Source organism: Hippopotamus amphibius, chromosome 5 (genome assembly GCF_030028045.1).
Source record: "Hippopotamus amphibius kiboko isolate mHipAmp2 chromosome 5, mHipAmp2.hap2, whole genome shotgun sequence".
Taxonomy (NCBI): Eukaryota; Metazoa; Chordata; class Mammalia; order Artiodactyla; family Hippopotamidae; genus Hippopotamus; species Hippopotamus amphibius.
In genome coordinates, this window is record NC_080190.1 from 51,376,094 (window position 1) to 51,388,129 (window position 12,036).

General features: G+C 51.6%; 1 protein-coding gene across 27 annotated transcripts in view; it reads right to left on the reverse strand.

The window, feature by feature from the left end:
* The window catches only part of ZNF488 (zinc finger protein 488), a 176,330-nt gene that overhangs the window by 141,159 nt on the left and 23,135 nt on the right, over positions 1 to 12,036 (reverse strand). The window lies entirely within an intron of this gene.

The window sequence follows — 12,036 nt, forward strand, 5'->3', positions numbered from 1 at the left end:
GTGCTCAGCTCAGACAAGAGTTGAAGCTGTCTTCAGCCTGTGTTGTCTTGGTTCCTCTGTCATGTATGTAATGCAGGGCCTGGTGGAGAGCACTGCCTGCACCTCTTAGGGAAGACCTTGGCACTTCAGCCTGGCTTTGCCCCTGTGCAGGCTATGAGACTGATTATCTTTTAATGTACATAACAGTTCAGAGAGGTTGGTAACAGCAACCCAAGTGCTCCCAGCCCAGCCCAGCAGCCTCACAGTGGAATCTCAGTGACACCAGTTGAGGATCTGGCACTGGAGGTACACAGATATTGGTTGAGAGAGAGCTGCTTCTTCAGAGGAGTCGCTTGGGAGTTCAGTTTTGGGTGATCTTCTGTTAATTGTGAGGTCAGAGGGAAGATAGCACTCAGCCCCTCCTAACACAGACCTGTGGATGTTACTCTTGCAGAATCCTATGAGGTGACATTCTTTGCATCTGGCCTAGATCCACAATGGAAGGATGAAACTGTTTGCAGATATCAGTTGGGCCTCAGCAAAGTCTATAGTAAGTAACCCCCTTGCTACCATCACACAACACACTGCATTCCCTTCATCCAACCAAGCCTTCAAAGCCCTTGCTACCCACTCACTGTAGACCCTCTAAGGATACAGGCAGCATGGACCAGTGGAGGGAGGGACCTGGCTGGAAGCCTGGTAATCTCCCCCTTCATATGCAAAGCTGGGAAGTAATCAATCCCCCAGCACATCAAGACCACTTCTGAAAAGATAAAGACAATGGATAATCCTTTAGCCAGGCTCATCAAGAAAAAAGAGAAAGGACCAAAATAAGCAAAATAAGAAGTGAAAGAGAAGAAATTACAACTAATATCTCAGAGATACAAAAAGTCATAAGGGAATACTACAACCAGTTATACGCTAACCAATTGGACAACCAAGAAGAAATGGTTAAATTTCTAGAAACATATAATCTTCCAAAACTGAATCAGGAAGAAGCAGATAATCTGCACAGACTGATCACTGAAATTGAATATATAATCAAAAAACTCCCAGCAAACAGAAGTCCAAGATGAGATAGTTTCACAGGGGAATTCTACACAAAAGAGCTAATACCTATTCTTCTCAAACAATTTCAAAATATTGAAGAGGAGAGAACACTCCCCAGATCACTCTATGAGGCCATCACCATTACCACAATACCAAAAGTAGACAAAGTCCCTATAGAAAAAGAAAATTATAGGCCAGTATCTTTGATGAATATAGATGCAAAAAAAATCAACAATGTATTAGCCAACTGAATTCAACAATATATATAAAATAAAAGGATCAAACACCATGATCAAGTGGGATTTATTCCAGGGATGCAAGAATGGCTCAATACCCACAAATGAATGAATATAATTCACCACACTAACAACAGCAACAAGAAAGGATAAAAATCACATGACTATCTCAACAGACACAGAAAAAGCATTTGACAAAATTCAACATCCATTCATGATTTAAAAAAAAAAAACTGCTATCAAAGGTGGTATAGAGGGAGCATACCTCAACTTAATAAAAGCCATTTATGACAAACCCACAACTGAAATAATACTCAACAGTATTATATCTCTTTTAAAATCAGAAACAAGAGAATGATGCCCGCTGTTATCACTTCTATTTAACATATATATTGGAAGTCCTAGGCACAGCAATCAGACAAGAAAAAGAAATAAAAGACATTCAAATTGTAAGAAAAAAGTAAATCTATATACAGATTTCTATATCAAATCTATGACATGATACTATATACAGAAAATGATTTAAAAAAAAAAACTTCACCCAAGAAAAAACTATTAAAACTAATAAATGAATTCAATAAAGCTGCAGCATGCAAGATTAATATACAGAAATCTGTTGCATTTCTGTACACTAATAATAAACTATCAGAAAGAAAATTTAAGAAAACAATCACATTTATAATTGCATCAAAAAGAATAAAATGCCTAGGAATAAACTTAACCAAGAAGGTGAAAGACCTGTACTTGAAAACTATAAGACATTGATGAAGGAAAGTGAAGAAAATACAAATAAATAAAAAGAACGGCAAAGTTCATGGATTGGAAGAATTAATATTGTTAAAATGTCCATACTACCCAAAGCAACTTACAAATTTAATGCAACTCCTAGGAAGAAATCCATGACATTTTTCACAGAAATAGAATAAGTGGTCCTAAAATGTGTATGGATCCACACACATACAAAAAAAATAGCCAAAGTAATCTTGAGAAAAAAGAACAAAGCTAGAAGTGTCATGCTCCCTGTATTCAGACAATACTACAAAGCTACAGTAAGCAAAACAGCAGGTTAATGACACAAGAATTGACACATAGATCAGTGGAATAGTAGAGAGATCCCAGAAATAAACACACGAACATATGGGCAATTAATCTATCACAAAGAAGGCAAGAATATACAGTGGAGAAAAGTCAGTTTCTTCAATGTGTGGTGCTAGGAAAATTGGACACCTGTAAGTAAAAGAATGAGATTAGATTTCCTCACACCACATTCCAAAAAAACTAAAAATGCATTTAAGATGTAAATATAAGACCTGAAACCATACAACTCCTAGAAGAAAACACAGGCAGAATGTTCTTTGATACAAATCGTAGCAATACTCTTTTGGATCTGTCTCCTAAGGCAAAGGAAACAAAATGAAAATAAACAAATGAGACCAAATTAAACTTAAAATCTTTTTCACAGCAAAAGAAACCACTGACAAACTGAAAAGACAACCTACTGAATGGGGGAAAATATTTGCAAATGATATGACTGATAAGGACTCAATATCCAAAATATATAAACAGCTCATACAATTCAATATCAAAAAAAGAAAAAAAAGGTTAAAAAACAGGCAGAACGTGGTGCTTTGTACCCTTCATTAAGCCAGCAAGGACCAGTGGCCTCCATGTCTGCAGCCCTGGGCAGTGCTCGGGACGTGGGGACAGACACTCCCCTTGGGCTCACTGTGCATCGCAGGTTTCATACGCTGGACTCCCTTCTGTGGTGGAGATTTCAGTCTCTCTGGCTATGGTGGTTGGGAAGTCATTACTTCCATTCACACAGTTGCATTGTAGCTCTCTGTAAATGTTTCGCCTTCAGGGGCACCTGCACATTTGTGTCATTTTGTAATAACTTTAAATGCAGTAAAATCTATTCAAAATTTTAAATCACTATGCTATACGCCTGGAAATAGTATAATATTGTAAAACAAACAAACCAACAAACCAACAAAAAACCTATACTTCAATTTAAAGAAACAGAAAACGTCCCTGCATCAGTCATGCCTCTCTTGGCCCTCAGTATGTGAGGTGCCTGCCATCACTTCACTCTCCCTGCCCTGTGAACATGATGGAGGTTACACCACATTTCCTTGTGATTTTTTTTCACACTAATCCCAACCATCCTACCCCTCAGACACAAATCCTTCCCCTAAACATACTTGGTGATTAGTTTCAATGTCTAATGAAGGGGAACACGGTTCAGAAGTTCGTAGCTAATGTGAGAGTTGAGTTATGGCCAGAAGCTGGTCACCTGCATGGGAACCATCCGTGGGGAGCAGGACTGACCTGTGGTGTGAGGAGAGTTAGGGCTCAGGAGAGAGAAGGTTCCACGGCTACGAGTCGGGGCCTGTCTGAGCCTCCCGAGTGCCACCTCCCAGCTGCCACAACGTTGCAGAACAAGCACAAACACAGGAGCCCTGTCCCCTCAGGCCCCCTGGGGCCATAGATGGCGCCTCACCTGCCCAGGCGCTCTGCCCACTAACCTGCACGTCGCCCTCGACGCCTCTTCCCTCTCAGCCCACATCCAGTCCAGCTGCGGCTCCTGCGGCCTCCGTGTCCCTACCTGGACCTGGGCCGCCCCCGACAGACTCACTGTACTTAGAGTAAAGCCCAGACCCCTGCCCGGGCCCACGAGGCCCCGCCCCCGCCTCACTCACCTCTTTCCCTCAACAGGCTCAGCCAGTTATGCCTCAGCCTCGGCACAGACGCCCACAGCCCGGACCCTCTTCCCTGCACCTTGCCCTGCCTTTCCCCTCATCTGGTTTCAGCTCCAGGAGCACCGCCTCAGACAGACCTTGTCTTTAGTGGGAATTTTCAGTAACATACAAAAGTAGCAAAAATCCTATAGGGCCCTTGAAGCCGCCTTCCCCTCCTTCCAGTAATTGTCAACCCCGGCCAATCTGGTTTTGCTGATACTCTCACCGTTGATTACTGTGAAGAAAATCCCGGACATCCATCATGTCCTCTATAAATGTTTCCCTTTCTCCTAAAGAGAAACTGAGTCTCTCAAAGCCAGGACAGGTCACCTGCTCCTAAGTGGCTGTCCCTTCCCCTCCCTGCTCTGTCCCTTCCCCTCCTTATTCATGTCACTGCACTGTTCACTCAGGCATTTGTTTTGCTCATTGTTTGTTGCTTTATTGTCTGTCTCCCCCTCCAGCCCCGCAAGTGTCAGGTCCTTGAGAGCAGGGCCTCTGCCTGCCTTCTCCCACTAAACACCAGAGCCCTGCACAGTGCCTGGTGCACTGTAGGTGTCAGAAGAAGGCCGAGCAGAGAAGCTGCTTCTGCCAAAGTGGTAGCTCTGCCTCCGAGGGCAGGGAGAAGGGAAGGGCAGATGGATAGACATGTGCACTGACATTCTTCTCATGTGGTTTTCTTTTAGATGAATATCCCACCTTTATGAATCAAGAAAATTTAACTTGCCCAGGACATACATTTGACAAGGCTGGACAGTAAGTATTTAGGGTTAAGGACCATTTGGTCCAAGAATATCAGAAACCACCTGTGCTGGGGCAGAACATGTCTGTCTCTAGGAGGGCTCAGGGCATCCTCACAACTGCACTACTTGGTGGGCTCTCAAGAAGCTCAGGGATCCGCTGTGGTCCAGGCTCTGCTGAGGAAGGCAGGATGTGGGAGATGGTGTGCAACCAGGGATGGTACCTTCACTCCAGGCAGCTTTTCCAAGTGGAGCCAATATACTCTGTACACACAGAGAAGTCGGGATGGTGACACCAAACAGCCATCCCTGCTCACTTAGCTCATGGCCAGGAGGACATCTGACCACATGCAGGACTCCTCACTGCATGGCCAGCCTTCATTACAGAGGTCACTCTCGTGGTGCTTGGGGATGAACTTCCCTTACACCTGCTGTCTGCTCTCTGGTCGCCCTGAATGGCTGATGTTCAAAGTCATTGCCCTGAGGAGGGCTGTGTGTTATGGACTGAGCCAAGTGTAAGAACTGTGTCTATTCAATCTGGTGGTTACCCTCTGCCTTTCTGTGCTTTAGGGAGGTCATCATTGATTACAGCCTGGACAATGGTGTCAGCTTCATAGGCGACGACATGAAAATTGCCAGCAAGGACTGTGTAAACGACAAGGTGGAGCTGGGCCTCCCTCATTGGGTGGAGGCGGAGACATCCTGGCAAGAGGAGGTGAGGGGAGCAAATTCCTCAGGGAAGGCTGAGCAGGTAGTTTATGAGGCAGGTATCTGGGGCAGCACCTCACAGCCAGATAGGTGCCCTTAGCCCTTCATCAGGTTTGTAAAATTCACTACAAATTCTACTACAAGAGCACCTAGGTTTTAGGCAGCTGTCCAGGTCTCGCAGAAACTCTGCTTTCTCTGTGAACCAAGTGTCACTGAAGACACTTGAAAGGGACGAAATCGTGCTCTAAGCAGAATCCAGAAACGGTGCTGAGGCTCCGCCCTCCCTGGACCCACTTTGCCACCTCCCCTGGCCCCGGCCTTGTGGTGGGGAGCTCAAGGCTCCATCCTGGATTCAAGCCAGGGTGAGTGGGAGAGGCTGGGACACTGTGTACTAGGAGACAGAGTCCAGGACCTCTGGGACCCCCCGGGCCCTCCAAGTCGGGGTCCCAGGCACAGGCACCTGGAGAGGGAACAGCTGCAGCCGAGCGCAGTCAGGGTGTGGTTGCACTGTGTTGGTGGAGCAGCGGGCGGGGCTCTGAACCCACCCCTGACCTTCACAGCCACGGCCTCCCACGCCTGTTTGGGAAACACCGGCTGTCACTTTGCAGATGTCATGAGCCTCTCTTCGGCCGCTCCTCCTTTCTGCTGCTCCTCAGCTGCCCCTCTCTGCTAACTGGCTCTGACCTCGGCAGGGGGCCTCTCCCCTCTGTTGCTGGGAAGCTGGCAGGGCCGTGGGGGGTGCGGGCCTCAGCTCAGGGAGAGGAAGCTGGGAACAAAGTGCTGCTCCCGGGGGCCCGCTTGTCCCAGCTCCACAGCATCCGGGCCCCTGAGCCTGGAGCAGCCCAGCATGGGGGACAGAGCGTGTTAGCCTGGAGTGAGGTTTCCCTGGGAGGAAGGACGCCTGTGCCTAATGCCACCACCCTTGTGTCCAGTCCCAGCTCGTGCGGGTTCCCACGATGTGTGTGTCTGTCTCCGCTGGTCCCTGCACATCAACCCACAGACCCAAGATTGAACCTCCACATTTCCCAGCAGGAGTCCCCCCACCTGTCGGCCGCCCGTCCACAGGCACGTTGAGAAGAGAACTCGGGAGCCGCCCGTGGCTCTGGGCCCAGCACAGGGTCACCCTCTCTTCTCAGTTCCCCTGTTTCCTGGGCACAGAATCTCTCTGCCCCTTTCCCTCCCTGTTTCTCTCAAGCAGAGCCTTGATGCAGGGAAGGGCTGGGCAGCACAGGACCATGGATGCAGCACATGTGTCCTTAGTTTTGAACAAGAGAACAAAGCCCGTTCCTTAAGCCCCCACGTGGACCTGCCCTGTGCTCAGACTTTCTATGGCCTCTCTCTAATGTTCTCAAGTGCCTGCTCACTTCCTTGCTCCAGATGTGGTGACAGAGGCTCTGAGAGAAGGAGTAGCTTTGCCTGAGGTTGCAGAGCCTCCCAGGTGTCCTGCCTCTGCTCTTGCACCCCCACCTCTCAGGGGGTCCCTCAGCCTCTCCCTCAACCATTTGTGTATCATAGCTTTTTGTGGTCCTCACAAAACCCCTGTGCCTTCAGCCAAGGTAGGCAGTGAGGGCTGGCTTGTCACCCCTTGGAAATTTGGGCTTCCTTCATAGGGCTCTGGGGAGAGCCTCTGAGCAGGGCCAGTGGTGGGGTCTGCGGCCCAGGGCTCCACAGCAGCTCCCTTGGTACTGGCTGTGATCTCCTTGCCCCACTGTGGTCCTTCTAGATGGGCGACATGAGGAGAAGTATTACTGGGTAGATCGGGAAGGCCAGTGTGGGAAACAGGTGGTGGGCGCCCAGGAAGAGATCACACAGGCCAAACTCAGGACCCTGGTATGTGTGTTCTCTGCAGGGTGAGCCTTTAGAGCCCACCGTTGTACCAACAAGGACCACACTGCCTACAGTTGTCGTAACAAGGACCACAGGGATTACAGTTGTCCCAGATGAGGAGACCACGGTGCCTGAGGTGGTCCCAGAGGAGAAGGCCATAGTGCATGAGGTGGTCCCAGAAGAGAAGCCAACGGTGCCTGCGGTGGTCCCACAGGAGGAGACCACAGTGCCTGAGGTGGTCCCAGGGGATGAGATCACAGCACCTGAGGTGGTCCCAGAAGATGAGGTCACAGAACCTGAGGTGGTCCCAGAAGATGAGGTCACAGTGCCTGAAGCAGTCCCAGAAGGTGAGACCACAGTGCCCACGGTTGTCCCAGAGAAGGAGACCACAGTGTCCACGGTTGTCCCAGAGCAGGAGACCACAGAGCCTGAGGTTTTTCCAGAGGAGGAGACCATAGAACCTGAGGAGGTCCCAGAGGAGGAGACCACAGTGCCAGAGGAGAAGACCACAGAGCTTGAGGAGGTCCCAGAGGAGGAGACCACAGAACCTGAGGTTTTCCCAGAGGAGGAGACCATAGAACCTGAGGAGGTCCCAGAGGAGGAGACCACAGTGCCAGAGGAGAAGACCACAGAGCTTGAGGAGGTCCCAGAGGAGGAGGCCGCAGTGCCTGAGGTTTTCCCAGAGGAGGAGACCATAGAGCCTGAGGAGGCCCCAGAGGAGAAGACCACAGAGTCTGAGGTTGTCCCAGAAGATGAGACCACAATGCCCACAGCTGTCCCAGAGAAGGAGACCACAGTGCCTGAGGTGGTCCCAGAGGAGAAGCCCACAATGCGCATGTTTGTCATCAAGACACCCATTTCCAGCAGTCCTCTCTGGTTCCCTGGGCTTATCTCAGCCCTGTTCCTGTTCCTATTCCTGTTGCTGCTTGTCTGCATCTGTTGCCGCAAGCGGGTGAGTGCCCCCTGCCCACACAGCCTGTGTCCAGCCCTCGCCAACCCTCCGAGGGACCGGGCCCATGCCTGCCCCATGATCCTGCCTGTGGGCAGGTTCCCATCAGCGCCGGGGCCATCACACCAGCAAACAAGGCATAGACTCTGTCCTCCCATCCCGAGCATAGACACCAGCTTCTAGGGGGCCACCTGCTTCATGCTTCCACCTTCACAGGGAGGTGGCCTATGGGCTGTCCCAGGCCCTGGATAGAAGGGACCCTAGACCCCCTGAGACCAGGGCTGCCCCACAGCAATCAGGCTTCTGAAGGACTCAGGTGGACTAAGGCCCCAGGAGTCTCAGCTGTTGGGGGAAGAAGAGGGGTCTGCAGGGGCACTGATGGCCCAAAGGGAGAAAGATGCTGGCCGGGAGGATGCGAACCCCGGAGGCAGCTGCACTTGGAAAACAGCATGGACCCCTGCCCATCTCTGGTGTCTCCCCTCATTCCTTCGTCAGTCATCTCTAAGTCGCCAGTATGTGCAGGGCCCCGTGCTGGGCACACAGGGGCAGAAATGAAGCAGCTGCCACCCTTGCCCACAGGAGCTCACTGTCTGGTGTCTGGTCTGCTATTGGTTCCTGGGGGGCATTGAGGGTAAATGTCACCTGCAGAGGGTGTGGCAGGTGCCCTGACAATAAAAAAGGCAGAGACTGGCCCTAGGGAGGGAAGAAAGGGGAAGGGAGGAGGGGTGTCGGGAGCGTTCTCTTTATCTTCACGTGATGTCTGGGCTGCTGCTAAAAACTCCCAAGTGGGGCCTCTACCAGGGACCAGGGGCCTTCGGCGGCCTGTCTGGCTGTTGACCCTACATGGAGGTATCAATTACCCTTTGAAAACTGAGGGGAGTGAGGCCCAGGGAGGGGGAACCTGTTGCCCACAGACCCTCAGGCCTTGGGCACCTAAGTTGTCACCCCAAAGCTCATGCTTTGTCCCCCTACTGATGCCAAGCTGGGTCCCCTCCTGTCTGCACGGCTGAGCCAAAGCCCTCCATGCCCCCTCCAGCTGTGTTTATGTCTCTTTAACATTCTAGATCTTCAAGGAGCCACCATCAGGCCAGAAACCAGAAGAGGTAAGTGGTGTGTTTGGTCCTGATGGTGTCAGCACGCCTGATGCACACACTGACCTGCACAGAGAGGCACCCTGCCGTGAGTGGGGCTGTGTCCTCCCCTGTCCCTCCAGCTCCCACCTATCCGGGCAGCAGAGCTCACAGAAAGAAGAGGTGACAGAGGGCAGGGTGAGACCCCAGAAAGGACATGAGACTCAAAAAATGTCACCAAGACAACACCATTCCCCAACTCCCAACACTGCCCGATACAAGGCCCTTATCACTGAATCAGCACTGCGGCGCAGCCTATTTCTGGAACAGCTATGATCCCTCCAGAAATCAAGGGCTTCTTGACAATTCCCAAAGGCCTGTTTGTAGGCTAGTCCTTCCCAGGACTGAGGTGCACTTTTGGAACAGGATGCTCAGGTTTCAGGGACCTGGTGCCCCTCCCCAGGCTCTGAGGTATGCTGGGCTCCATTTCCTTGGTGTACATCCCTGTCTCATGTCAGGGGGAGGGTCTTGGCAGGGTTGCCCTTTAGGGACTGGGGGGCTGAGGAGGAGGAGGGAGTCTTCCTTGGCATTGAGCTGTGAGGGGGGCACAGCCCAGGTGAGCACAGGGACCAAGGGTGAGGAGGCTGTGGCTGACCCCAGGTAGGGGCCCAAACCAGGGCCTATAAGAAGTAGTGAGAGCAGGAGCACCGAGTCCCGAGGCAGGGGGACCTGGGCCTGAGATCTGGTGGGAAACAGGGTCACTGCCCGGGCTGATGTCTACACTGGCTGCAGTGTGGCCTGGGGGAAGGCTGGATCTGCCAGAATCAAGTGAATACAGCCCTGTCACCTGCTAATGCCGCTCCCCTGACAGCCTCCATCACACGGCACAGACTCACACCCAGCTTCTCCGACAAGGGTGGCCTCCAGGAACGGCGGGGTCAGGACAGAGTTGGTTGATATTTGGAGAAGAACCATCTTTGGAAAGCAGAAGGAGCTGGCGTGTGTTTCCCATGGAGGCCGCTCTCTTACTGTGCCGGGTGCTGCTCATTTGTCCTTGATTCTGCCACGAACATTTGCTGAGTGGCCGGTACCTGACAGATGCCCGGGCAACAGATGTCATGTGTCTGCGCCCAGGAGCTGCCAGACAAGTCACAGACAATTATTTTCTCTTTTTAGAAGCCATGTCCTGTGCAGGGATATTCCACAGTGCTTATCCCTTGCTGTGGGTGCCAAGACAGGATAAGACTGACAGAGGTGAGAAGTGCCCTCAGGAAGGGAGGGATAATGCCCTCCAAGCTGGGGGCTGGAAGGAAGCTGAATCCAATTCCTGCAGCAGAGACTTGGACTTCAAAGTCCTTGCTGGTTGGACACGAGTTTATGGGTGCTAGACTTTGACCACTTGGGTCCCAGCACCAGGGTCTACCTCTTGGAATGGGCCCTGGATTCTTGAGGTTGGTGGCTGGTTCACAGCCAGCCAGCCATTCCCTAGTTCTCACAGAGGTTGTCATCAGCTTCAGCAATGGCCTGGATTTCACTGGTTACTGATTGGATGAGCGAAAACAAACCAAATTAGAAAAAATCTCGTGCGGGTCAGTAACAAATATTTCTGAGCCAAGATCTTACCAGCATTAAACTACCCAGAAGTCCCCGTGCCGCCTGTCTGCTCAATGAGGGGGGAGAGAGCTCACTGCATGGTCCTTGTGGCCCCTTGAGATGGGGTGACCGGGGCCACATGAAGGAGGGGGCCTGAGGACACTTCCCTCCCCAGGTGACTGAAATCCCAGCTGGCAGGGGGCTGAGAGATGACAGGGACAAAGAGGGCCCCAGGTGGCAGGAGTGAGGAAGAAGGAGCCCACCATCTCTGCCCAGCTTTGCCCTCCTCCCCCTGGTCCTGCCTCTGTCCCTGTGGGTTCCAGTGATCCTCCCCCGAGCTTCAAAGGGCAGCTGGAGGGCCAGCCCCGCGTCTCCCCTGACAGTCAGTGTGGGGGCGCAGAGAAGCCCGAGCTCACCTCCCAGAGAGCTTGTTCCTGCTCACAGGCCCCGCCCCACATCGCACCCCCACCAGGTCCACTCTCTGGTCTCTGCTTTGTTTTTCTTATCTCTCTCCTTCCCCCCAGTATCAGGACCCTCCCCCCGTGAGTAGGGCCTGGGTCTTCCCTGCCTTCTCCCTCTCAGCCCCCCAAATGCAGGCCCTCTTCCCTCTTCCTCAAACTCCTTCCCAGTCCTCATGCCCACCTCACATTTCTGCTTGAGGATCTCTCCTTGGCTACTGCATATCTCCTCCAACCTTTGACACTTTTTTCAAAAGTGGCTACGACTCCTCCTCCTCCACCAAAAGTACTGATTTGTTTCAGAATCCAAAACAGTCTGTGACCCACAGTGACCACCTCCCAACAAATACAAAAGGTTTTTAATCTGCCTGCCCCCTGTGGGAGCTACAGGGCTGTCGCAGCCAGTGTGGGGGGACAGAGCCCTGGGGAGCCGTGGGAGATGGACGGGACACGACCCCTCTGGAGGCAGTGTCTGTGCCTGTAGCTTCCTCACACCCACATCTGCTTTTCAGGGAAAACTGGATCCTTTTTATGATTTTGTTCAGCGCTGCAGCCAGATGCCGTTGATACAGTATCCGTCCAGGAACATGGTAAGCGGGGCACAGGGATGCTCCCCGTGGCCTGGGGTCTTGGTTTTGCCCTTGACAGTTGCCCCCTGGGACTGTGGGTCAGAGAGCCCTGTCTGGGCATC